The sequence below is a fragment of the Balaenoptera ricei genome, chromosome 10 (genome assembly GCF_028023285.1).
Source record: "Balaenoptera ricei isolate mBalRic1 chromosome 10, mBalRic1.hap2, whole genome shotgun sequence".
NCBI classification, from domain to species: Eukaryota; Metazoa; Chordata; class Mammalia; order Artiodactyla; family Balaenopteridae; genus Balaenoptera; species Balaenoptera ricei.
In genome coordinates, this window is record NC_082648.1 from 100,615,860 (window position 1) to 100,643,580 (window position 27,721).

Sequence of the window (27,721 nt, forward strand, 5' to 3'; positions counted from 1 at the left end):
CAAGAGACGACCATCCTAAACACTAGGGAAAAATGAAGAATCAGAAATTTATACCCATAAGGAGGTTTACATATATATATTTGGGGAACAGAGCATAGTAAAGTGCTGAGCAAGAAGACAAGAGAGTCATTTACGGTTCAAAAAGGAAAAAATGAAGTAAGGCCCCCTCTCCTTTAAAAGAATCTCTTTTCAGAAATGCCCCAAATCAATGTGGAAACCACCACTGAGAGCAGATGAAAAGGCAGCCTTGGGAAGAGCCAAAGGAGGGACGGCAGTTCCCTCCACACCCGAGGCTTAGAGACCCAGTTCGCTTAGAGACGCGTCTGAGCCACGGAGCCACCGCGGATCCTGGCATGTCCTCTCCGGGCCTCAGCCTCCCCAGTGAAATAAATGGGAAAGAACTGATTCACTCTGTTACAAAGCAGAAACTACCACACCACTGTAAAGCAATTATACTCCAATAAAAATGTTAAAAAAAAAAAAAAGAAAGAAAGAAAGAAAGTGACAGCTCCTGGGCGGTGCTGCTGGGATTACCGCAAGGTCAGGTGGGCGTGGACCTGGCACACAGCAGGTTCTCCGAACAGTCAACTGGGTTTGAAACGAGGGCATCAGGCAGAAAGAGCTTCACCCTGAAGCTGCCCCTGATTCGGCTCTGCACGTGCCTCCTTTCCAGCTCCTCCTCCCAGCGGGCGTGCCGGGTCCCGCCCTCACACAGTAAGTGAGTACGTACTTCCGTCATCCCTGAAACAACAGCTACCGCTTCCCGAACACCAGGACGCATCAGGCCCCGGGCTGGGCGGTGTGTGTAGATCCTTCTCTACTGGGTACCTGGCTACAGCTCACCTGAGGCCAGCAGGCAGGTACTCTCCCTACTTACAGACGGCAATGTGGGGCTTGGAAAGCAAGAGGCAGAGCAGAGACTGCTGCCTTGGCAACCCGCACAGTCTCCCTCCCACAAGGGGTGTCAACCGTCATTACTTGCATCCCCCTTGTCAGGCGTCATCGACCCCACAGGGCAGGGGGTGGGTCCCCCAGCACCCAGCCAGGGCCAGGCACAATGAGGGGGCTCAGGTATCATCTGTAGAACAGACTAAGGAACCAGCTGGCCAATCCCCACGTTACAGAAGCCAGGGCTGACGCCTTCCCAACCCTAGGAAATACTAAGCCTTATCTATTTATCAGGTAAATAGATAAATACCTGAGGTTAGATTGTTTTCCTGTGACTTCCTCCTAAAATAGAAGAGAAAAAAAAAGTGGAATTAGCGGTATTATGTGATGAACTTGACACGTTGCCTCTCTACTGGTTCATATGAACTGACGCCTCAGAATTTTAAGCCACAGGGTCAGCTACTTTCAAAACTGAGCATCATAAAAACCTAATCAGGAAAAGCAGCGAGTGATGTGCTGGTCCTCACGCTGCTTACAGCCTGGAGTCAGCGTGGGCTGTCACTACCTGAGGTATGGCAGCCTCGGAAAGCCATCCTGAAACCAGACGGTTGCTGGTTATTTCCAGAACACCGTGGGTCCCACTCCTGGGGCAAGTGGGCAGGATCTTCACAAGCTTGAGAATAGGTTTCCGCTGTGACATCCCTGGGCGTCCGGGCCACCAATAGTGGTGGCCATCTCATCCATCCACTGGGCACCGAAGGCCACTCCGTGCCAGGCGGGTGACGGGAGATGGAAAGCCACCCGGGACCACGTGCTCCTGGACAGTCCTGATCCAGGGAAGGCAAGAGACGCGTTCAACCAGCGGCAGCCCCGGTGGCAAAGTGCTTTAACAACCTAACAAAATCCAACCTCAGTCCTGGGGAGGAAGTAACCATCAGTCCAGTATAGCAGCAAATCATGCCCGCTCCACCCCCAGAAAATTCCGGATCCGTCTGTGTCTCTCCCCAGCATTCCCACAATCCAGGCCACAACTGGCTTCCTTGGTCCCATTCTCACCCCATTGCAACACAGACCAATCTTTTCAGACACAAAGCAAATCTTGTCACTCTCATCAGCCCGCAGCGGCTTCCCACTGCACTGAGAATAAACCTAGCAGTCCACCCATGGCCTGCAAGGCTGGCCCAGCGTGACCCGGGACCCCCATGCCCCTCGGGCCCTGTCTCCCAGTACCCTTCCCACCTGTCTTCCCTCTCCAGGCCCCAGCCTCTTTCGGCCCCCTCACACCCACCAAGCAGCATCCGGTCTTAAGGCTTTGCTCTTCCCCCACATCTGGCCCTTTCTCAAAGGTCAGCTCCTCAGAGTGGCCTTCCCAACCTCAATCCTCCCCCTTTACAGAGCTGTCGCTTTACTTCTCCGTGGCGCTCACGTTGTACACAGTTGTTTAGTCGGTGCCAACTCAAAGCATGGTCCGCGGACCAGCAGCATCCGCATCACAACCTGAAGCTCGTTAGAAATACAAATCTTCCAGCGCCCGCCATGCGCACACAAGAGTGTACACATTCAGACTCTTTGGGAGCGGGCCCCGGGAATCTGTGTCTTAACAAGTTCTCAGGCGATTCTTATGCAAGCGCAAGTTTGAAAAGACCTGCTCTATGAGACTTCCCTGGTGGTCCAGTGGGTAAGACTCCATGCTCCCAATGCAGGGGGCCCGGGTTCGATCCCTGGTCAGGAAACTAGATCCCGCATGCCTGCTGCAACTAAGAAGTCCGTGTGCTGCAGGCAACGAAGACCTGGCGCAGCCAAAAATAAATAAATAATAAATTAATTAATTTAATTTAATTTTTTTAAAAAGGGACTTCCCTGGTGGCGCAGTGGTTAGGAATCCGCCTGCCAATGCAGGGGACACAGGTTCAAGCCCTGGTCCCGGAAGATTCCACATGCCATGGAGCAACTAAGCCCATGCACCACAACTACTGAAGCCCGCACGCCTAGAGCCCATGCTCCGCAACAAGAGAAGCCACAGTGATGAGAAGCCCGTGCACCTCAACGAAGAGTAGCCCCTGCTCGCCGCAACTAGAGAAAGCCTGCGCGCAGCAACAAAGACCCAACGCAGCCAAAAATAAATAAATTAATTAATTTTTTTAAAAAAGAAAAGACCTGGTCTAGTTCATGTATTTGGTTCCTTGGTGACTATCTGTCTGACACAGATATGTCACGTTGTGAGCAGCAGTGCTGTTCCGCGTTATCTCCTCCTGAATCCCCAGCACCCAGAACAGTGTCTAGCAACAGCAGGCTCTCAACCAATATGTGATGAATTAACAAAAATAAAGACGTGAGTTCCCTCCACACACACAATCAAACAAGCACTGTTTGTGCCAAGCAGTGAAGTAGGCGCAGCCCAGCCCTACAGGGGCTGTAAGTCCCAAGGGGGAGACCCTGGAAACAGTCACCCATAAACACTTCCACAGCTTTACCCTGGTGAGAAATAGGAGGCCGGGAATTTAGCTGATTTCCGCTGAGCAAGGGAACATCTTGGGAAATCTCTGTGCCTACAACCCCAGGAGGACAGAATTCTGCCAGGAGGCCTTTTACCTCCTGGAGTTATGACTACTCCCAGACAAAAGTCAGAACCACCTCTGAGGAGAAACAGCGGGGGGCGGCGGGGGTGGGGGGGAAGAACTCACACCCATGGGAGTCACTTCACTCTTCTGGGTCCAGCCGTCGGAAAATGGGAGCAGTCTCTGCCCTCATCCCCCTACCCCAGACACTTTGATCACTATCAGTTTCAATAAAGTCCCAGCTAGACCAGGATCCTTGGACACTTGCATTCTTTTCCAGCTAGTTAAGTCTTTTTTGAAAAGGCAAAAAGAGCCATCTTTAAATAAAGTAACAATATAAACGACGACTTCCCATCAGCGCCGTGCAGCATTCGGTCGCAGTTGTGTTGCCCTGTCCGTCTCCTCACCCCCATGCTCCACGTACCTGTTTACCAGTGCATGTAACTCCCTGGGCGCAGGGCAGGGTCAACCTTCTTCTACTGCCACAACCCAGCACCCAAATGTGCTCATTAAGTATTTCCTGAACAAAGAACCGCTTTGCAAACAAACGTCCAAACGGCTTACAACGACCAGATACTTTGAGGTCTAGAATGAATCCCCTGTAATGCCCCAGCTACTCTAGGGGTGTATGACTACCACCATCCCACCCCCTCTAATGATGGGAAAACAGTGCCCCAGAGAGAGGTGAGCAGGGCGGGGAACACTTATCTCCTGTCTCCTGTCCAGAGCTCTAGCCACAGGTACACCGCGCCCTGCAAGATGCCAATAGGAACAATACAGATTGCAAATGAATGAAAAAGCGTAGGAGCAATGAAATTCTGGGATAACCAATAAGAAGAAGAATGCAATTACAAGGATCAAGCGGCACAAGTTAAGTCATAGGAACTCGGAGGAGGAAGAGGGGCACAGTGGTCAGCGCAGGCTTCCCGGGGAACGCGAGTCCAGCGAGCAGCATCTAAACCGCACCTTCGCGGCCCCGTAGACCAGGGCCCACAATTGTTCGCGCATGCGCACTCGCCCACCAGCACGGCCACACCCTCGGTCCCCAGAGGCGGCGGCCTCGGCGGCGGGACCTACCTGTGGGCGCACAGTGCGGAGGAACGCCCAGGAGCGCGGAGCACGGCGACCCCACGCCGCGGTCCGGCCCCGCCTCCAACCCCGCTCGGTGCTCAGAGGAGGACGCAAACCGCCAACCGGCGCGGACGGGCTCTACTTCCGGGGCGGCGCCCTGGCAACTGAAGACGCGGCCCTGCCAGCGCCGCGACTACTTCCGGGGTCAGACTTTCCCTGCCGGTCTCTACACCCCTATCCCGGTGGCCCGCTACGCCTGGCGCTGAGATCCTACGAGGAGCCAGGCGTCCACCCCCCCGGAGCCTTGCAACCTTCAGGGCCCAGAAATGAGGTTGCGAGGGGTCGGGATAGAGCCTGATAGTGGGAGGTAGAGCGGTATGATGCCGGGGGCCCTCGGTCCAGTCGGCTCTTTATCCCCTCTGCTGCTCAGCTTCAGTATCTGTAAAACTAGGACTGTTCATAGCACCTCCCTCGTAGGGTTTGTTGTAAGGATAACAAGTTGTGCTCAGCAACTAGTAATCAATAAATGGCCTACTCAAAGGTAACCTCATTGGTGAAGTGTTCCCTGAGCGTGGGACAGGTTTAGTTCCTCAAACTAGATATTTAAAACGCCTTCTGTTAGGAAGAGGCAGCCTAGCCTAGTGAGAAATTTAAAACTGAAGCCAGGGGAATTCCCTGGCGGTCCAGTGGTTAGGACTCCGCGGTTTCACTGCCGAGGGCGCGGGTTCAGTCACTGGTTGGGGAATTAAGATCCCACAAGCCGCGCGCGTGTGGCCAAAAAACCCAGAAAAACAAGCCAGGCCTAGATTGAATCCTCGCTTCAAAATCTACTAGCTTTGTGGCTTTTGGCAGGTCACAGTCACTTCTCCTGCCTCAGTTTCTTGTCTGTAAATGGAACAACAGCACCTATATTGAAGGGTTGTTGGAAAGATTATTTAAAAAAGAAAAGGCACAAATACTAATTGCTCAAATACTTGTTGAATTAATACACAATAAAAGAGCATGTACCCCAGACATCTGTCAGCCATGAAAGTGTACTTGAAGGCAGCATGAAAGAAGAGAAACAGAATTTATATCCCTGCTCTGTGATATTCTAGGTGTCTGGGCATGGGAAAATCCCAGCCTTTATTTTTTTTTTTTAAATAAGTTTATTTATTTATTTATTTATTTATTTATTTATTTATTTATTTATTTATGGCTGCATTTGGTCTTTGTTACTGTGCGTGGGCCTTCTCCAGTTGCAGCGAGCGGGGGCCCTCTTCATTGCAGTGCAGGGGTTATCATTGCGGTGGCTTCCCCTGTTGTTGCGGAGCACGGGCTCCAGGTGCGTGGGCCTCAGTAATTGTGGCACACAGGCCCAGCTACTCCACGGCATGTGGGATCCTCCGGACTGGAGTTCGAACCCACGTCCCATGCATTGGCCGGAGGATTCCTAACCACTGTGCCACCAGGGAAGACTCCAGCCTCTTAATTACAGTTTTTTCATGGAGAAATGGGAATAATGATCTCCATCTCTCAAGGGTGGAAAAGTGTTTAAATTCCTAGGTGAATAGCACCTAGGAAGATGTTTAACATGTCTTACCATGTCCTGCCCCTGTGCAGAGTACATGCCACTCCAAACAGCATCACCAGCAGCCAAAATACCAGAAGGCTTAGGTGCAGGCAGTGGGAGGAGACCAACAGCACAAGAGCAAATAGTAGGAAAAATTCTGGCCAATGTGAAGAATTAACTGGGAGCTAGGTAGTCCCAGGAGAAAGACAGGAAACTAAGAATCTCAATGCTAATCTAATCATGTAAATCTAGTTAAGTCTTCAAGGACTTTCCATTGCCATCAAGATAACATCCAGATTCCTTAATATGTTATTAGTTTTAATGTAGTTAAAATCTGTTAACCTTTTTCCTGTATAGTATCTCAGTTTCCTGTTGGGCCTAACCTAGAAAGATCCATCTTCACAAGTTGTAAAAACATAACTTATAAGAGGCCAAAAATACAATCAACTAAGTTAAATGATAAACTGAAAATGTGTCCATCATCTGACAAAGCATTAGTTAATATCCACAATATACAAAGAGTTTGCACAAGCCAATAAGAAAAAAATACAAAAATTGGCAGAAGAGATGGAACCACAAATTCCAGAGCAGAAGGATAAAGCAAGATGGTAAGTAAAAATATGAAAATATGCCCAAGTCACTCAAAATTAAGTATATTAAAATGTTTAATGAGGTATTTTTTACTGACAAAATTGGCAAAAATTTAAGATATAGTTACAACTAACGTTAGAAAGGATATGGGAAAAAGCACTCACATCCACTGCTAATAGAAGTGAATATTAGCATAGCTTTTAGAAGGCTGGCAATTTGGCAATATTCATCAGACTTTTAATACACGTTTAATTATATACTCTTTAACCTATAAATTCCAGTTTTAGGAGTTTATTCTATAGAAATTCTCTCACAGGTAAACAAAGATATGTGTACAATAGCATTTAAAGCAGTATTGTTTCTAATAATTAAAAATTGGGGGCTTCCCTGGTGGCGCAGTGGTTGAGAATCTGCCTGCCAATGCAGGGGACATGGGTTCGAGCCCTGGTCTGGGAAGATCCCACATGCCTCAGAGCAACTAGGCCCGTGAGCCACAATTGCTGAGCCTGCGCGTCTGGAGCCTGTGCTCCGCAACAAGAGAGGCCACGATAGTGAGAGGCCCGGGCACCGCGATGAAGAGTAGCCCCCACTTGCCGCAACTAGAGAAAGCCCTCGCACAGAAACGAAGACCCAACACAGTCATAAATAAAATAAATAAATAAATAAAATTTGAAAAAAGAAAATGCTCCCTATTTCACTTACAAAATTAATTAAAAAAAAAAAAGAAAGTACTTTCTCTTCTTATAGCCTATATTTTTTATTGTCTGAATTTTTTAGTAGCACAAAAGTATTATTTTTTAATTTTTTAAAGCTTCAATAAAATAAAGTTAAAAAACAAACTTTTGGAACTTCCATGGTGGTCAGTGGTTAAGAATCTTCCTTCCAATGCAGGGGATGCAGGTTCAATCCCTGGTCGGGGAACTAAGATACTGCATGCTGAGGGGCAACTAAGCCCGTGCACCACAACTAGTGAGCCCACATGCTCTGGAGCCCATGCACCACAACTAGAGAGAAACCTGTTTCTCAGTGAAGAGCCCACCTGCCGCAACTAAAATAAAAATAAATAATAAATAAATAAATAATAAAAATAAATATTTTTAAAAATTAAAAAAATAAATAACTTTTTTCCATTTTGAAACAGCTGACTGAACATCTTTTCACACCCCAAATCTCACTGAAAAGGCAGAAGAAGAAATAGAAAAATACAACAGAAGATTAACTATCCAGGAATCTGAATACCAAAAACATCCAAATAAAGGAATTTCTCTAAAAGGTTTTGTTTTAAGATCATCTGTTTCTGGGAATTCTCTGGTGGTCCAGTGGTTAGGACTCGGCGCTTTCACTGCTGGGGCCGGGTTTCCATCCCTGGTTGGGGAGCTAAGATCCCACAAGCCCCGAGGCATGGCCAAAAAAAAAAAATCATCTCTTCCTAGATCATGCCTTTGTGGCTATTGAGGATCCGTTTGCCATGCTGCATTATCACTGGTGTTCTTAGCTCCACCAGGCAGGCAAGAGGGATTGTTCATTTGGGGCAGTCCCATCTTCCTCACATGGGGAGAAGGACTCAGGCACAAGGGGAGATGTCACCTGGGGGTATCACAGCACAAGTTATGGCAGATCCCAGTTTATGCGTTTTGAAGGATAACCATTGTATAAAGTACTGAACTGCAATTGTGCAAATATACGTTGGTTGTCAAATTCTTTTCAAAGACATGTCTCCCTTTTGGTGTTAAGTTAGTTGAACTACAGGAATAGTCTTAATCCACTTTCCAGGTTTGGTTTTCTGCATAAGTGATCATCTGCTGGAAATCCATGACCTAGTTGGAAGACTAGGAGAAATACTCCCTATAGACAAAACAGTGAGGAATTCCTGGAAGATGAGATAAGAACAGATAAATGGGCAACCCCAGTAAAAATGAGGACAAATGCTCCCCACCACGCAAAAGAGAGAAGTTCCCCCCAAAATTAGTTTTCTGAACAAAACTCTGAAATTACCCTGAGATAAGAAACAGTGACACGGACAGTTGGCCAGAAAATTAAGTAAGGTAATCACTGGTCGGTCTCCTTAGAGAGCAGACAGTCCTCTGACATTTAGGATAAAGCCATGCGTCTTAATCCGTTTGGGCTGCTAGAACAAAAACACCAGCGACTGGGTGCCTTCTAAACAACACATGTATTTCTCGCAGTTCTGGCGCCAGCAGATTTGGTGTCTGGTGAGGGCTTGCTTCCTGATTCATGGATAATCATCTTGCTGAGTCCCCACATGGCAGAAGGAGTGAGGGAGCTCTCTAGCGTCTCATACAGGCACTAATCCCATTCATGAGGGCTCCACCCTCATGACCTAATCACCTCCCTAAGGCCCACCTCCTAATACCATCACATTGGGGATTAGGATTTCAGCACAGGAATGAGAGGGTGGGGGTCAGGGGTGAGGGGAGACATAAACATTCAGTTCAGTCCGTGAACCTTGAGAATAGTTCATAAAAAAGAGAGTTCAGACACTCAGCCAAAAACACTGAAGACCAAGAACATTCAAGAAAGGCACAAAATTCAGCAAAAGGAAAACTGAATGCCAAGGAAACAGTTAACACAGTTAAAATACTAGATCAAGAGTCAGCAAACCACTGGCCAAATCCAGCCCACTACCTGCTCCAGAAAGCTAAGAATGATTTTTACTTGTGACCGTTTGCAGGCGATTTGTTGTTAGGGAACACACTAACTTTGGACCCCAATTAAGTGAAATTATCTCCCCTCCTGCCCCCCAAAGAAATCCAGTCTTCTCATTAGTAGACCTGTATTACAAAAAAAACTATCTATACTCAATTGTTATTATATTTTTATTTCATCAGTTTAAAAGTTGTGAATTTTTTTTAAAAAGCAATGAAAAGCTAGCAAGAATATCAAATAAAACTTACATTAAGCAAGAAAAATAAATAAATAAAAATTAAAAAGTTGTGAAAATGTGTGGAACTTTTAAGTGGCAGAGCCTGGACTTGAACCTAGGAAACCTGATCGTTCACACTACTGCCTCCCTGAAAAACAAAGAGCCGCCTTCTGGAGAGACGGCTGCACTTTCAAGGTGATGCTCTGAGCTTTGCTTGCGGGCATCCCAGGAACCTCCGCACAACCCCTCCCTGGCCCGTCGAGCTCTTTGCGCCCATCATTATTTACGTTTAGCGCCATCTAGTGGAGCCAGCGCTAATCTGGAGCCCGACTGGCCAGGTTCACACCCCACTGCTGCCACTGGTCCCTCCTTGGTTCCAGGCCTCAGTCCTTAAACCCAGAATGTGAATGAGAACGGGAGGATCACAGATGGTGTGTTTACCGCTGGCTCATAGTAGGTGTTCAATAAACACTCTTTCCCGGATGAGACGTTCCTTCGATGGCTGGTTTCTGAGGCTGGTTCCTTGGGGCCACAGTCTGCCGGGGGGGAGACTTGAAATACCAACTCGGGGATGGTCGGGGCCCCATCTTGGGGTGATCTGGCCCAGCCCCTTACCAGCCTCTGCTGTCTGTGGCCCTCTCCTCCCTTGGCAGGTGGCCCCACTGCTCCTCAACCCCCAGGGAGGGGTGCTGTTGTCACGTGGCCCCCATACCCTTCTCCACCCCCAACACGGCATATCCTTCACCAGCTCTTTCTGAAAGAGGTTGATGGCAAGGTCTGTCCAGGTGTCTTTTTCACTAAGAACCACCAGCCTCCCATTGGCTGAGGGGCAGAACCAGCTACATAATTTGTAGGACGCCACGCAAAACGAAAATGCGGGTGCCCTTGTTCAAAAATTATTAGGAATTTCAACACAGCTACAGCAGCATTAACCAAGTGAGGGACTGATCTGAGCTCAGGGGCCCTGTACGGCTGCCCAGGTTGCAGGCCCATGAAGCCCGCCCCTACTTCGTGCAGGACACCACCCTAAGACCTTAGCCGGAAATCCCCTCATTACACCCTCTCAAGGACCCTGCCTGGTGAGTAGTGTTATCTCATATTTTTTTTAATGTGGTAAGATACACACAACATAACATTTATTATATTAACCATTTTTAAGTATACAGTTCAGTAGTGTGATAAAGTATATTCACATTGTTGCGTAACCAATCTTTAGAACTTAATCATCTTGCAAAACTGAAACTTTTCCCACTAAACACTAACTCCCCATTCCCCGCCCCCCAGCCCTGTTGACCACCATTCTACTTTCTGTCTCTATGAATCTGACTACTTCAGGTGCCTCACATAAGTGAAAACATTCAGAATTTGTCTTTTTGTGACTGGCTTATTTCACTTAGCATAATGTCCTCAAGTTTCATCCCTGTTGTAGCATGTGTCAGAATGTTTTTCCTCTTTAAGGCTGAATAATACTCCATTGTATGTATTTATCATTTTGTTCATTCATTCATCAGTCAATGGACATGTATTTGAGTTGTTCCCACCTTTTGGCCATTGTGAATAACTCTGAACAAGGGTGTTCAAATATCTGTTCAAGAGTCTGCTTTCAGTTTTTTTGGATATATTCTCAGAAGTGGGCTTGCTGGATCCTATGATAATTCTGTGTTTCGTTTTTTGAGGGGTGTCTACACCATTTTAAGTTTTGAGGCACTTTATTTTAAAAAAGCTGGTACTCAAGTACATAAATGAATAAGAACTTAAAATTCATCATATGGGAATTCCCTGGTGGTTCAGTGGTTAGGACTCTGTGCTTACATTGACGAGGACCTGGGTTCGATCCCTGGTCGGGGAACTAAGATCCCACAAGCTGCGTGGCTCAGCCAAAAAAAAAAAAAGTAAAATTCATCATACATTTATTTCATTTTTCAGTTTGACCTTCTAGTAAATCTTTAGCATCACTGATTTTGGGCTGCTATATAAGGAGATGCCCCTTTGTCGTGCGATTTAAAAGCATAGCTCGTTAATAAACATTTCTTATTTTTCCTTTATTGGCAGTAGGGCTTACACTAATTACCATGCTAACGCTGCTTCCCATTTTGTCATTTTGGCTTCAAACCCACCTCTGTAATAGCCACCACAGAAGGCACATTTTGGTAGACTTTGAAAAACTTGTTTTACTTGAGGCTCCATGTGTTTCCTGGCTTGCAAAGCATAAGACAGCCGGCAAATCCTGCAGCAGCAATGGTCAGTCCAGATGCTACCACTGTACTGGCCGTGACTCCCGCTCGGCTCCCCTGGCTCCACCCGGAGCGAGGTTCATCCCAGCCCAGAGGCCTCGACCACCCTGGCTACAGCATTTTATACCCCCGCCAACAGGGCACAAGGGTTCCAATCTCTCCACGTCCTCACCAATACTTATTTCCTGTTGTTGGGTTTGTTTATTTATTTATTTAAATAGCAGGGCTCCTAATGGGTGTGATAGCCCCACTCTTTAATATGGTATCTGAAAAAAAAAAATGGAATCTGAGGCTTGAAGGCACTAATTAACTTGCCCAAGGCCATGACGCCCATTAATATTATCAATCCATCTGTGACTGGCACTGAATGACCTGCCTGACTCATGCTGCCTCCAAGGGCGGCTTGCCATTGTCAAGGTGCCAGCCAGAACCATTCAAGGATTTTGATGGAGCCCCAGACCAGTTCCCTGAGGCCATGATGAACCTGCAATGGTGCCCAGCATTACTACAGAACCAGCACCAACCCACCACCCTGCTTAGGCTCAAGCCAGCCGGCTGGCCCTGCCCTGCAGGTACACAGACCTCTGCTCCCCCCACCTTACTGGGGTCCCTAGTACCCTCACCTCGAGCCCTTGCTGTGTGAGGCCAGAAGGCCAGAACCAAGATCCAGACCGAGCATCTGCTAAGGACTGAGGAAGGGACTGGACACTGGAGCCCAGCTCTGGTTTTGTCACACCGATTTCTGGCCCCAGGGTGAGGGTGGGGGGAGGGGGGCTGCCTGGCCTGGGGCCAAAGGAGTAGAGTCCCTGTGGGCTCAGAAATGGGTGAAAAGGGGGCTTCCCCGGTGGCGCAGTGGTTAAGAATCCACCTGCCAATGCAGGGGACACAGGTTCGAGGCCTGGTCCGGGAAGATCCCACATACTGCGGAGCAACTAAGCCTGTGCGCCACAACTGCTGAGCCTGTGCTCTAGAGCCCGCGAGGCACAACTACTGAGCCTGCGTGCCACAACTACTGAAGCCCGCACACCTAGAGACCGTGCTCCACAATAAGAGAAGCCACCGCAGTGAGAAGCCCACACACCACAACAAAGAGTATCCCCTGCTCGCCGCAATCAGAGAAAGCCCGCGTGCAGCAATGAAGAGCCAACACAGCCAAAAATAAAAATAAATAAATTTAAAGAAAAAAGAAATGGGTGAAAAGGGAATTCCCTGGTGGTCCAGTGGTTAGGACTCCATGCTCTCACTGCCGAGGGCCTGGGTTCAATGCCTGGTCGGGGAACTAAGATCCCATAAATTGCACAGCATGGCCAAAAAAAAAGGGTGAGAACAGACCCTCTTGGGAAAACCCCTCAGGAGTAGCATCTTTCTTGATACTGTGGTTGCCCAAGAGCGGGTTGTGAGCTCTGTTTAGAAGGCAGGACCAGCATTAGAAAACAAACATTGTCATTATCATTTGAAAGATAATTACGGGGCCCTTACCCCAAGCTTGGCTTCAGTGGGACAAACACAGGTCCCCTGGGGGAGAGGGACCATTAGCACATAAGCCAATAAGTACTTACGTACTATTTGTGGACAAGAAATACACACGGGCCCCAGGGGGCCAGTGATTTCTGACCTCTGCAACCTGTTCCGGCTTCCTCCATTTCACTCCTTTGTCTATAAGCTTCTTCTGTCACTTCCTCTTTCTCTCCTCCCTTTTTTTTTTTTGCCTCACCAGCATGGCTTGCGGGATCTCAGTTCCCCAACCAGGGATCGAACCCGTGCCCCCTGCAGTGGAAGCGCAGAGTCTTAACCCCTGGACCGCCAGGGAAGTCCCATCTCTCCTCCCTTTTTTTCAAAATCGCTGGTGAGTCTACTCCGGGCCAGGCCCCTTGTACACTTGTCCTTCCCCTCATCCTCCGCCACGCTGCTCCCCACTCAGGCAGAAAACACAACCCCGAGCACCTTGGTTTCCCATCTCGTGCCCGTGTCCCAGGCCTGGCCCTGAATGCCCTGTGGTCCGGTCCAGAAGCCCGGGCTGCGGGGCCGGGGCCCAGGCTCCCCATCCAGCCCCCAAGCCAGGGCTGGCACAGGGCAGCTGAAAGAGGGGTGAATCCACAAGCAGGTGCCGGGGGACACATGGCCGCTTCAGGCTTCAGCCGTGTCCCAGCTACACGCCCCAGGCGGCTCACGGACCCAGCAGAGGAAGGAGAGAATCCCCAGGGCTTTGAGGCTGAGAGGGAGTTCAGAAGTCAGAATGCCTGTCACTGCACAGAGTGGACGCACAGACAGCTTCTGGAAAGAGCCTTCCATGCCCAGAGCCGGTGGGCGGGTGCGGGCGGCTCCTCAAAGAACAGCCGCCTGGGCTGGGGGGGCGCTTCTGCAGGGCCCAGCTCTCAGTCCCCTCCCTTCTCATCCCTTCTGTGCCCACGGGAGCTCTCCCTTGGTCTTCATGCTGGGCTCCCCGCACTGTCCCCCAGCCGGGGTCCCAGGTGTCCAGGCCTTCTGCCAGCTAGTGCTCAGTAGGTGTTCAGTCAGTGATAGAGGAAGGAGCCGCCCTACCACAGGCTGTGGCTTTGGACGCCTAACCTCGGGCTGTTGGTGCGGGTCCCTCCTCTTTCAGATGGAGTTACTAGTAGGTAACAGAACCAGCTTAGGGGGATGGGCGCCGTGAGGATTAACGCAGGGCAGGATATCGAGGACAGTTCAGGCACAGAGGGCGCTTTCTATCATTATTGTTGTTGCTATTGTTATTCATCATTAATGAAAAAGAGGCCCTCAGATGAGGATCACATGCTGTGTGTGTGTGTCTGTGTGTGTGTGTGTGTGTGTGTTCACCCACAGCAGGACCCAGGTTTGGAGAGTTGGGATGAGTGTCTGGGAGGGAAGGGACTAGAGTCTAGACCTTCTCTACCAGACAGATCTCAGATTCCTGGGGAATCTGCCCTTCCCTCCCTCCCCACCCGTGCAAAAGGCCCCCAGCACAGACACAGAAGCCCCCGAGGGAGACCGGACTGATCTTCCCAAGACTCAGGGTCCTACACGCCCCCCATGCCCAGTGCCCAGTGAGGCTCAGGAATCGAGCCCTTGCAGACACTCTTGCCTCAGCCTCCTCCATATGGCCCAGGCGAGGGCCACTGAAGGATGGAGGGAGCTGGCAGGTGCCAGAGGGATTTGAGCCCAGGTCTGGGGGACTCCGCCTCTGGGGCTCTTTCTTCCATAGTAGCTGGCGGCAGGGGGACTGTGGACAGACAGTTCTGTGAACTGTGGAGGCTGAGAAGTGGGGATACAGGTAAGGGAGGCTCAGGGAGCCCATCTTCTGGGGCCGACCAGGACCAGTCCCCTGTCTGCCTCCTCTGCCTGCCTGTGTCTGCTCATCTCTGTGCCCCATGGAAGGTGACCAGTAAGGACTGGGAAGAAAAGGCCTGAACCCTGATCCTTTTCTTCAGATCTGAGCTCGGTCCTACAGTTTCCTTTCTGGGCCTCGGTTTCACATCCCGGAGTGTCTGTGCACGTGGCCTTGCAGCACTGCCACTGGAATTCAACAAACTGTGCAAGGTGCACGGACCCGGATTTATTTTATTTATTTATTTTTTAAAAATATTTCTTTCCTTCTCCTTTCTTTCCTCTTTCTTTCTTTCCTTTTCTTTCTTTCTTTCTTTCTTTCTTTCTTTCTTTCTTTCTTTCTTTCTTTCTTTCTCTCTCTCTCTCCCTCTCTCTCTCTGCACTGAGTCTTAGTTGCGGCACCCAGGATCTTCATTGCTGTGGCATGCGGATTTTTTAGTTGCAGCATGCCTGCAGGATCTAGTTCCCCGACCAGGGATTGAACCTGGGCCCCCTGCATTGGGAGCACAGAGTCTTACCCACTGGACCACCAGGGAAGTCCCCGGACCCGAATGTAATATGCCCTCGTCCCTCCCTCTGGCCCAGCACACCACGTGCTTTACCCCCACTCCCCGAAACTGTACCACTGGCCACTGTTTATAGACTGAGGGTGTGGGGAGGAAAACATCTGGAGGTGGCTGACAGGGAGGGCTGGTGTTGGTAAGGAGGTCATAGAAAAGTTCCTGCCAATGAATTAAGCTACCCAGCCTCCCATGGGAACATGAGAACGGAGGCCCAGTTCTCACCAGGGTCTCCGCATCGTCCCTCTGTGGCCTTGGAGGCTGACACCGTTATCCCTGTTCAGCACAGACGGCACCTGAGGCTCATGGAGGCAAGGAGGCTGGCCCAGGCCCCGCAGTTCTCCTGGGGCCCACACAGACCTGGGCCACGTCCCATAGAAAATTCGCAGGGACATTCTGGCCCAGGCAGACATTTGGTCCTGAAAGGGCTGCACTAGGTTTCATTTCTTCCCTCAGATGCAACAATCCCACCCTCAAAGGCACTGGGGTGTCAGAGGACTCAGACCTCTACGCCATTGGCTGAATAGTTTTTCCCAATTCCAGCCACTCCTCTAGAAGCTGAGTCCCCTGAGGGCAGAGGCTTTGGACACCCTCTGTTGTCCCCAGAGTCATGCTGCCCAGGGGAGATGCCAAGGGGAGTTGGGAATGAACGAATGAGGGACCTTGAAGCTGGACGTCAGTCACACCTGAGTTCAGATTGGAGTTTTATGGTAGACCCGGCCTGCGGCTGAGCCTGTCAGCTTGCTCATCTGGGAATTGGGCTCATAAAACACGCTTCCCCAGATTATAGAAAAAAGAAATAAATGCTGCAAGGGCTTCACAGGCTGTGCACACCAGCCCAACACAGGCAGCTAAGCATCTGTTTCCAACCTCGACCAGGTTCCAAGCCGGGGCCTCCTCTCCAGAATTCTCCTTCCCCTGAAGCGCATTCGACTCACTGAGGGCTCAGTCCAGTCCTTGCGGGGACAAGTATGTCCTGCCACCTGGCTGGGCTAGCAGTTCCCTCCCTTCCGAGGCCAAGGGCCAGACTAGCCTTTTCTGTCAAACACCCACACTTCAGCTTTCCGATCTCCACACCTTTGCTCATGCTCTCCCTTCTGCCCAGAATGTCCTTATGTGAAATATCTGGGTCAGAGAACACGTGCATCTGGCATGTTTTGAGACGCTTACCAAGCTGCCCTCCTAAGAGGCTGCATCCAAGTGTATTCCCAAGAAGTGCCCAAGAAGACAGGGTCCCCACAGCTTTGCCAGCGCTGTGTGTTATCAAAGGCTTAGATGTTGGACAGTATCATTATTGCTTTATTTGCACTTCTTTTGTTATTAGTGGGGACATGGGAATACATACACTTCCTCAGAAAAAAGGACAAGGCTTCAGATTTTTTTATTTTTTTTTTGCCTCACATTACAGCTTGCGAGATCTTAGTTCCCCGCCCAGGGATTGAACCTGCAACCACGGCAGTGAAAGCACAAAGTCTTAATCACTGGGCTGCCAGGGAATTCCCCTGAAGAATTTTAAGTAAAAGGAAATTGTTTCCTGGAAATTCCTTAGCAGTCCAGTAGTTAGGACTCCACACTCTCACCGCCAAGAACCCAGGTTCCATCCCTGGTCGCAGAACTAAAATCCCACAAGCCGCACAGTGAGGCCAAAAAAAAAAAAAAGAAAGAAAAGAGAGAAAGAAATTATTTCCTGTGAGAGAAACCATCCCCAAATGCTGTCTCCCAGGTCCTCCTCGCTCTTCCAGGCAGGAGAAGGGGAGTTGAGAGAGTGGTGATTAGCAGTCATGAGACAGGGAAACCCAGGGCCTGGAATGAGAAACTGGCTCCTGAGTCCGGTGCACCATTTCACTTGCCTGGCCTCAGTTTCCTCCTCTGTAAAGTGGGACCTTCAGTTCTTAGCCTGGAGGGTTGTTGTGAAGATGAAACGGGATGGCGAAGGGGAAATTCACTCATCTGTGAAACAGATGGCTACTGAGGGCCCAGCATGTGGGGTGCAGAGCGGTGAAAACGTACACGGCCTCCCGTCTCGGGGTACAGACCAGGTCTTCCTAGGGGCTTCCTCCCCCAGAGCAGAGGTGCGGACAGCAGCGGCCGCTGACACCATGGCCAGCCGTCCCTGTTGAGTGCCGGCTGAGGGAGCTGCTAGGACTGCTGTTATTGTTTTGAAGAAATCTGCTATCATGCTGATAAACTCGACTGTCAGAAGGGATGTTATTTCTGGGTGAAAGGAGATTCTGCAGGACTGGGGCTCCTTCCTGCCGGCACCCACGTGGGCCTCGTCCCTCCCGCCAGACCCAACTTGAGCGATAACCTGGGGCCTTGAGGCTGCCCCTGGCAGGGCACAGTGGTGGCCATCACTGCAGGATGTCCACAGCCTGCTGTCCAGGGCCTCTACAATGCTTCAGGAGCAGATATCACCCCCTCCCTGACCCCAGATTCCTGGAATTGTCTGACCGAGCGGAGGCTGTTCTCTGTTCCCCCTGACAGGTTGCATGAGATTAGGTTATTTTGGTCACACGGGCCATTTAGTCTTTTGGCCCTAGCGCGTGTCTATTAAATTGGCGTGGCTCTGAGCTGAGCGACCTGGCTGGGTAAGCCTCGTAATCTGCTCTGAAACGTGCTGGTTCTGTTTTCAATTGTGATAGTCCCCTTGTCACCAGCACAGCTGGCCTCTCCGGCTCCACTGTGGGCTCAGCCTGCCAAGGACCCCTGGGAGCTGTAAAACTGGGTCTTGGTTAAAATCCTCACTCCTGGCTGTCTCAGGTCCGGTCATTGTGCTTTGTTTTATTACACTTTAGTTTGTAGTATCAAGTTTTCATTCACATACCCCAAAGTGCACAGATCTGAAGCATTCCCCTCAGTGCATATTTACATGTGTAGGTACCCCTGCGACCACCATGCATATCAGTCCAGAAAGTTCCCTCATGCCCCTTTCCAGTCAATACCCATCCCACCTCGAGAGATGGCCACTAGTCTCACCTCTATCATGTGCATTAGTTTTGCCTGTTCTTGAACTTCATATAAATGGATTCATACAGTATGTTCTCTCTTGTATCTGGCTTCTTTCACTGTTAAAAAGTTACTGTTTTGGGAATTCCCTGGCGGTCCAGTGGTTAGGACTCGGCGATTTCACTGCCGAGGGCGCAGGTTCGATCCCTGGTTGGGGAACTAAGATACCGCAAGCCGCGCACGGCGAGTCCAAAAATTAAAAAAAAAAAAAGTTACTGTTTTATGACCGGAAACATAATACATGTTTATGGCAAAAGTTACAAGTAACGTACAAGAGAAAGAAAAGACCAGTGAGTGATATCCACACCTGTTACCCAACCTTGACCTTCTAGTGTGTTCCTTACAGAACTTTCAAGGCAAATGAAACATATTCTTCTACATAAACCAATTCACATTATACTTATTCTACAACCTTTTTGTCTCATTTAACACAGCACAGGTACAGATGTCTCTCCGTGTTAGTACATGTGGGTCTACCTCAGACTTTCACGTTATAGTCCTTAGAAACGAGTCCCCAGGGAATTCCCTGGTGGTCCGGTGGTTAAGACTCTGCGCTTCCACTGCAGGGGGCACGGGTTTGATCCCTTGTTGAGGAACTAAGATCCTGCATGCCGTGTGGTATGGCAAAAAAAAAAAAAAAAAAAGAGTCCCCAGATCTGGCCCACATTCAAGGAGAACAGAGCTGCCATCAGCTGAGATGGGGAGACTGTGGGAGATGTAAGTTTGGGGGAGACGAGTTTAATTTGGCTGCACTGGCCTGAAGTGCCTCTTACATATCAGGTGGGGAGATGGAGGAGCTTCTTTGAAGTCTATTGGTTGCCCACTTCTGTTCTCCACTGGCTTTCCTGGGGGCCTTAGGCATCTGTTTCCAGGCCCCTTGGTTCCAGCTCCTGGCGGCACTCTGCTCCTGGCTGGCGCTGTGGCCTCCCTCCAAGGCCAGAGGCTCTCCTGCATCAGGTGCCCCCGCCAGCTTCTCATGTTCAGAGGCCCTCTGAGCCGGCCCGAGGCTAGAAGGGGCCCAGGAGTTCAGCTGCCTGGAGTTTGGGCAGCGCTGCTGGCCTTGGGCCAGCTCATTACAAGCGGTTTGCAACAAGCAGAAAATTTTAAGGGGCCAGAGGGGCAGAAATCCATCTGCCTATTCATGGCTGTGAGGAGGCTCCTGCCAAAGCTTTGGGGAGGAATTGAGGGAAAAGGTGGCTGGGGTAACTCTCTTCTCTGGGTTTCCAAGATGTTATTCAAGCTGCCAAGAACCAGCCTTGACTCTCAAAAATCACCTTACTGCCACTGACTCTTGTCCCCAGGGGCCTCCCCAGGGGCCTCCCCAGGTGACACCCAGGGACCCCACCCCACCTCTGACTTCCTCTCCACCTCCACTGGCCCTCGGCCGGAGACCCACCACACACCAGGCTTCAGTCCTTGGCCTTGACCTCGGTCACCCCCGCAGTCCCTGGGAGTTCTCAGAGAGGCCGAGCGCCCTCAGCTGTCACACAGCCTGGACTCCGGACCCTGGAGCCTGGGGTCCTCATGGCTACACCGGTCACACAGCCTTGCCTGGCCCTGTGTAGCAAGTCTAGGCAGGGCTGGCCTGATCCAGGTCTCTGAACCCAATGCCCAGGGGAAACTGAGCCGTGCAAAGGTTCAGCTCCCCCGCCCGGGACCACCATCACCAGACTCCGGGAGGGACCAACCCCCATGGGCTCCGTGTGAATCCCCCCACCTTCCCTCACAGCTCCAGGGACAAGCGTGTAAACGCGCACCCTCACCCTCTACATGGGGTCCTACAAGGAGCAGCATGACCTTCCCCGCACACGCCTTGCTGAAGAAGAAAAGGAAGCTGTGAGCAATTTAAAAATGCCGTTCAAGCGGGAGAACTGTCTGTGCGTCTGAAAAACGAGGGAGGGACAGAGGGAGGGAACGGACCAAAAATAGACGAGCGTGTTGGCCCCAGAATGCTCACCCTCATGCATTTACTTGCTCTGCAGGTATTTACGGAGCACCTACTACATGAGCTGTGAACAAGCCAAGTCTGGCTTAGCCTCAGTGGGGGGCAGGGAGTCAGGCAATAGACGAGTAAACAGGTAAATACATATGCAAAGAGCAGAAGGTGCTGTGAAAGAAGATAAAGCAAGCGAGGGAAGAAGGGGAGCAGTAGCCCCGCCAAGCACTGGGTGACCGGAACAGTCATGATGTATGAGTTGGGTGTCACCATCCCCGTTCCCCAGAAAGTGAAGGAAAGTGGAGCTCTGATGCATTAGGCCAGGGAAGGGAAGGTCCCATCTCTCATCCCTCAGCATCCACACCTCTCTACCCTGCAGCTCAGCTGGCCTCTCTCAGCCTCACTCTTCTTACCTGTAAAATGGGGATGTAGTAAGGTTCCCAGAGGCTTCACAACATCTCTGTCCACAGAGGGCCTCACTAACTGGAGGACAGTGAGTATGGTTGGGTGTGGAACACAAAATAAAGGAGGTGGAGCTTTGGGGGAGGGGCAACCTGGGCACTGTTACCAGTTGGATGGAGGCTGGGGTGTCCCCGTTCAGGAGCCCTGGGCATTCTCAGAGACTCTGGGGCATCATTTCCCCTCTAATACCTCCCCACATGGCTGCCAGATTCCAATTCCCAAAGGTCTAGCCCCTCTTCTGCTCAGAGGCCTTCCATGGCTCCCAGGTACCCACAGGACAATAAGGCCGAACCCACCTTTCTGTTCCAGTTGGAATCCAGCCCCTTCTCCAGGGTGCCCGCAAATGCCTCCTCCTCCAGGAAGCCTTTCCTGATATGTTTGCCCCCTCTCTAGGATCCCAGCTCTTAGTTTTCCCTCTCCTGAGCTCTTGTACTTCCTACCTAAGACCCATTGTGTACTCTATCCTGGTTCTGTCTCACTTGGAGCAAAAGGCACTTGCTGCTGTCTCTGGCTCAGCTCCGGCCTGGGACGAGACCAAACATACTTTTCTTCCTCTTCTTGGAATAAAAAGTGATGTATTTCTGATACTAGCATAAGTTAATATACTTCTATATAGAAAATCGGGAAGATACAGAAGAACACAAGGCCAAACATTAAACCGCCTATCACCCTTATGCCCGGAGATGATCACTATTCCCATTTTGCAGGGCTGTATTTCCTTCCAGACTTTTCTATATGGATTTTTTTTTTTTTTTAATGTGGGATTGTACTGGACACACTGATCTGTAAAGTGTATTTCATTTAATAAATGACGCATCTCCAAGATACAGTTTCTTTTGTGAATATGTCAAACTCTTCACCAGTTCTTTGTTTTTGTTTTTTTTTTTAATTTGGCTGTACTGCGCGGCTTGCAGAATCTTAGTTCCCTGACCAGGGATTGAACCCGTGCCCTCAGAAGTGAAAGCACGGAGTCCTAACCATTGGACTGACAGGGAATTCCCTCAAACTCTTCAGCAGTTTTTAATCCCTGTCTGCAATAACAGCCTCTGGGTTTACCCATCACCTACTGTGTACCAGGCATCACGCTGAGGGCTTCCTGTGTGTTCATCCTCACAGCAGCCCTGGGAGGTGAGAAATTTCACAGAGGATGGGACTGAGGCTCAGAGAGGCCCAAGCACTTACCTGAGGCCATGCAAGTTTTAGGTGGCAGAGGCAGGATTCTAACTCAGGGCTGTGTGACCCCGAAGTCCCAGCCCTCACCCACCAGGCTGCAGGTTCCCTCCCCAGAAAATGCTTTTACCCCAATTGCCATTTTGTTTCACTTCAGGGGGTTCACAGACTTCCTGAAGCCTAGCTACAGACCCCCAAGTCAGACAGGTCAGAGAGACCTGGGTTCAAGCCCCAGCCCTGCAATCTCTTGGCTGTGTGGTCATGGACCTCTTAGGACCCATCTCCGAGGCTCAGTTTCTTCATCTGTGAAATGAGGAGATCTACCCTTCAGGAGGCCACGTAGGGTACCTGAACTCACCCAGGCAACACGCTCAGCCCACCAGGCTCTCAACGGCCTCTTGTCCTGGGAAGGTATCCCCACAAGGTGTCCACCAGGTGGGCGTGGGTGGATTGTCACTGTGAGGTTGCTCTAGCTCCTGGCAAGAAGCTCAGGCCCAGCTCAGGAGAGAACCTCGAAGCCCTTTGATGGGTCCCTCCCGATATTACAAAGTCCCTGTCAAAGCTGGAGGATTTTCCAGGTAAGGTGTCCCAAGGCTGGGACAATAGTCTGGGATGGCACGTGGAAAGACAGCCATTAAAACCTGCTCTGGCGTCTGGCTCCACAGGTGGGCCCTGGATGCCAAGGCCAGCACTTGGCAAACATGCTTGGCCAGCCCTCTCCCTGGGGCTCCCACCTGCCCTCTCCTCCCCTCCTGGGCCTTGGGCATAGGAATGTTCTCATCTCTCTGCAAGGCGTCCTGACTTCTCTCAAGCCTTTGCAGGAAGGTTGCATCCTCACCTAGGCTTCCGCTGACACCCTGGTTAAAAGATCCACCCCGCCCCCACTCTTCACACACTGCCTGGCTTTACTCTCCCTCCTTGAGTGCGTGCTGTGTGCCCAGCTGCCCAGAGCTCTATTTTCCTGTCACTGGTTTCTCCTCCACTGTCTCCCCCACTTGGATGTGGGCCCTGTATTAATGCCATGAATGTGTCGTCTCTAGATCCCCATCACCTACCCCCGTGCCTGGCATATGGTAGGTGTCAATCAATATTTGTTAAATGAATGATCAAAGAAAGTCACAGTAAGGACACAACTCAACCCTAAGTGGGAGCAGAGGGTCTGCTGGGTCATGGATCCCTAAACTGCGGAGAGACACGGTCATGGCCTCAGCAGGAGGGGCTTGCCTGGGGCTGGGAGGATCCAGAGGCTCCAGAGCAGGCAGCTCTTCAGGAAGGAGGCTCCCAGGGAAGGAAGGGACTGCCCACGGGATCATGGTGTTTTCTGACAGCAGGATCCACAGCCTGATGGCCCTGGGACAGGCCAGCAAATCCCGATGGGGAAGGGGAAGGTGAGGCCCAGGAGGTTTGGAGGCCAGCTATGGAGGATGGAAAGGACACTGCAGCAGGAGTAGGGAGACCCAGGCTTCAATCTGCTTCTGCTGCTTAAGGGCTGGGTGGTCTCCGGCAAGTGGCTGGCCTCCTTTTTCAGAGCCTCGGTTTCCTGATCTGTAAAATGGGTCCACAAGGTCTCTCTTGCCTGTACATGGACCCTTTGTGGGTGCACTGGTGTCTGTAACATGGGACAGTGGTAAGAATTATAGGTGATAATAGAAAGTGCTTAGCCCTGGGGTGGAGGGATCTGAGGAGATCATGGCAGCTACTATTGTTATTGTTATTGCTATTATCATTTGCCATCTAATCCTTTTTGGACTGATAGGAAGGCAAGGCCTTCTACAGGCCCAATTCCCATTCAAAAGGTTTTTGCTTCCTCCTGTCCATTTGATCTGCATATTATTTGGGGACCTTGCAAGGCAAATATTTTCACCCACCGCCTCCTTGGGCACTTCTATCCCCCATCTGTCCCTAAACTGTCCTCCTTCCTCCAGCTGTTCTGCTAATGTTTACTGAATACCTACTCTGTACCTGGCACCATGGCTTCAGCCTTGAGACCCCTCTGGAAGCATTCTTACACACATAGATGAGACCATGCCTTTGCTTCCCCTCTGAGTCTCTGTTTTCTCATCTGAAGAGTGCTTTTGGAGAGAGGCCTCTATTTTGGAGGGCTCCTCCCTCCTCCTGTAAAGCACCCTGTGGCTATTAGCAGCCCAGGCTTTGTAGGGCTTGGAGTCAATGTGATTTGGGAGGCCCTCAAAGAAAGGATTACAAAATCAGAAGAGGCCAGAAGAGAGGGTGGGAGGGGCCTTGAAGCTTAAACTCTGCTGGGAGTTTACTAAACATTTGATGATTATCTCCTCTGATCCTCCCTATAACCCTATAGGGTGTGGGGGTGGGAGGGGGCATGCCATCATCCCATTTCACAGATGAGAACAAAGAAGGAAAAATCCGTATCAGTGTCATCACTTCAGAGATGGGAAGAAGGGGTGAGGGGATCTCCAACAGGTAGCAAATGGCAGAACTAAGGGGAGGGGAGCTCCCCGGACCCTGCTGTTTCTCTATTCCAAGAGGCAGCAGGACTGAGGTAAACAAGCTTTGTTTCGTTCCTGGGACAACAGCTACTTTGTAACCCCAGTGCTCTGCTCTGCATTCCTCTACCTCAACACACCCCAGCAATAACAGGTTGGGGACTTGAGACCCTACACCTCCTTAGCCCACCCCAGGGCTGGGTACCACCCTGCCTGGACCTTTTCTGATTTCTCCTCCCTCCCCCGAGGCTTTGGGGGCCCTTCTCTGCCACCCACCTCCCCCTAGGCCCAGGAGCGCCAGAGCAGGGCGGGCTGCCCCCACTGTGGCAATGGGAATGGAGGTGTGATGGAAGGTGCAGCTGGAAGGATGTGGGGTAGGAAGGAGTGGGGCAGGAAGACCCCAGGCTTTGGTAGGATGCTGCTGATGCTGTTTTTCTACAGAAGTTTGAGTCTTAGTTTTCACATTTGTGAAATAGGCTTAAAAATACCTAACGCCTGATGGTTGCCAGGACCTGGGGGAGGGAGGAATGGGGAGTTATTGTTTAGTGGTACACAGTTTGATTTGAAAGATGGAAAGTTATGGAGATGGATGGTGGTGATGGTTGCACAACATTATGAATGTATTTAATACCAGTGAACAGTACACTTAAAAATAGTAAAGATGGCAAATTTTGTTATGTGCATTTTACCACAGTTTAAAAAATTGAAAAAAAAAAAAAACCCAAACAAAACCTAACTCCTGAAACTGCCAGCACAAAGAGCGCCAATATTTGAGCGCTGAATTCATGCTGTCATTTAGCAGGTCATTAAGTCCTCTTTGAGCCTCGTGGGCAAGAAAAAAAGCATCAATCCCCTAGGAGTTCTTTGAGGATATAAAGATCCTGGAATACCCACCCAAATGCAGCCAGGGGATTCATCCACAAATATTCCCCGGAGCAAACCAGCGCACGCGACAAAACAAACTTGCAGACCGCAGGAGGCAGAAAGACAGTAAACAAGTAAACAGATCACGCTTGTAGCAGCTCTGTTGCCATTCGGACCCGACTGGGTCCTGGAGTCCGTGCTATCGGCCGGGGAGGCGGCCCTGAGGGCGGGCCGGGGCGGGGCCCGGCGTTTTATATGGTCGCGCGCGCGGGCCCCTAGCCGCAGACAATACGCTTCCCGGCTCGAGCGCTGCGGCCGCCGCCACCGTCACAGCCACTGCCACCGCCGACGCGAGGTGAGTCCGAGCCCTCCCCGCCCCCCTGCTGTGACCCTAACTCCGCTGGCGTCCGCCCCTCCGCCCAGCCCGAGCCCGGCAGGTAAGCGCCCGGGGGCTGCCCTGGGCGCCGGCTGGAAGGTGGGGGACCCGTACCCAGGTTTTCCTGTCCCGGGTGTTTTACTCGCGGGCGACGTCTGGGGACCCCGGCTCCGAAACACCTCCTCGCTGGCGGGGGTTCCAGTTCCCGGTTGGCGATCGTGGCAGCCGGGGCCCCTGCGGGCCTCAGTCTCCGCATCTGTGCAATGGGGCGGCCCCTCTGCGCCGCGCCCCGGGAACCCGGCGCCGCATCGCCCCGCTCTTCCCGCCTGCGCGGCCTCCGGGGCCGCGCTCCCACGTCCTCGGGGGACCGGGCCAGAGAGCGGGGCTGCCAGCCCAGGGCCGAGACGGTACAGCCGCGCGGCCACCAAAAAACGGAAGATGGCGTCGAGCACCGGTCCCCGCCGACCCCGGGGCGCCCCGGAGCCGCGCACCTTCGAGGGGCCCGAGACCGGCCGGACTCGGGACGCGGGGAAGTCCGGAACAGGAACTGCGCGCCGAGCGGGCGCGGCGCCCTCCTCCTACCGACGCCCAGTGCAGGTGCGCCCCGCGGGGAAGGCGCCCGGCTCGCTTGTGTAAACCGGGGACCGCCGGGCGCCGCGGCGCTGGAGGGGCCGCCGGGCGCGTTCTATCCGGTGACCACGAGGGGTCCAGCTGCCAGCCCCGCGCGGCCCCAACCAGCCCTGGGGGTGGGGTGGGGGTGCTCCGGCCTCGTTACCTCCTGGGTGTGAGTCTTTTTGTAAACCGTTCATTGTTACTGTAATTTTCGCCAGAAGGAGCCACCCTGGGGGCCGGGTGATGTTGCTGTTGCTCTTGCTGCCGCTGCTGTTGTAACATTTTTCAAGCACCCATGTGGCTTGGTTTTCTGCGCAGGCTTCGCTCCAGCTGCCCAGGAAGGGAGGAAGGGAGGGTTATCGGCTTTATCCTTACCAAGCTAGGGAGGGCTCTGTGCTGGCCAGCCTCCAAGGATGGGAGGCCTCATTTTACAGATGGAGAAACTGAGACATAGTTCAGGAGGCATTACGAGCCGTTTCCTAGAAGCCAGGCCAAACTCTCCACGCAGCCACTTTCCAGCTGTGTTGTCTTAGACGGGCTACTCCACCTCTGAGCCTCAGTTTGCTCATTCTGTAAAATGGGTCCATGAGGTTTCCCAACAGGGACGGAGGAACACCACCCCCAAGTGTTGGTGGCTGTTACTGACTTCTCTGGAGTTAACACTTTAACCTTATTTCTACTTATTTTGGACATGCCCTTGGAATGGGTCCTTAGGAACAGCACTTTTTGGGTGATTTGCACCTGATCCCTAAATGGCCTGGATTCCAGTCTCAGCATCTGGCTGCTGGTGCTGCTCTTCTCTGCACCCCCACCCCCATCTCCCCTCCCTTCTCATTCCAGGATTTGGGGATTTCCCACCATCTTAACCTCAGGGTCACAGTGGCTTCTCCAGCCTTACCAACATTAGACTGTACAAGTTTATTTTTGCTTGGGTTTGGTTTAAAATGTCTGAGGGGTCTGGAGAGGGTGGCTTCCAGAATGTGGGCTTTCAGGGAGTGCCTCAAAATGTCCTTTAAGGTGGGGAACTTTTTTTTTTTTTTTTTAATTTCTTTTTGGCTGTGCTGGGTCTTCGTTGCGTTGCTGCGCGTGGGCTTTCTCTAGTTGCGGCGAGCGGGTACTACCCTTCGTTGCGGTGCGCAGGCTTCTCATTGCGGTGGCTTCTCTTGTTGCG

General features: G+C 51.3%; 1 protein-coding gene and 1 pseudogene across 4 annotated transcripts in view; both read right to left on the reverse strand.

Moving 5' to 3' along the window:
- Positions 1–4,663, reverse strand: part of TTLL1 (TTL family tubulin polyglutamylase complex subunit L1) — a 37,297-nt gene extending 32,634 nt beyond the window's left edge. For 3 of the 4 annotated variants that reach the window (XM_059937114.1, XM_059937115.1, XM_059937112.1), the window contains exons 1-2: positions 4,524–4,663; positions 1,199–1,230 (exon numbers count right to left, since the gene is read on the reverse strand). The gene's annotated coding sequence lies outside the window, so the exon portion shown is untranslated. The remainder of the gene's footprint in view (positions 1–1,198; positions 1,231–4,523) is intronic. The other variant, XM_059937113.1, reaches the window with a different exon arrangement.
- Positions 4,664–11,459: 6,796 nt separating this feature from the next.
- LOC132373803 (mitochondrial import inner membrane translocase subunit TIM14-like) lies at positions 11,460–16,749 on the reverse strand (annotated as a pseudogene).
- Between the last annotated feature and the right edge of the window lie 10,972 nt (positions 16,750–27,721).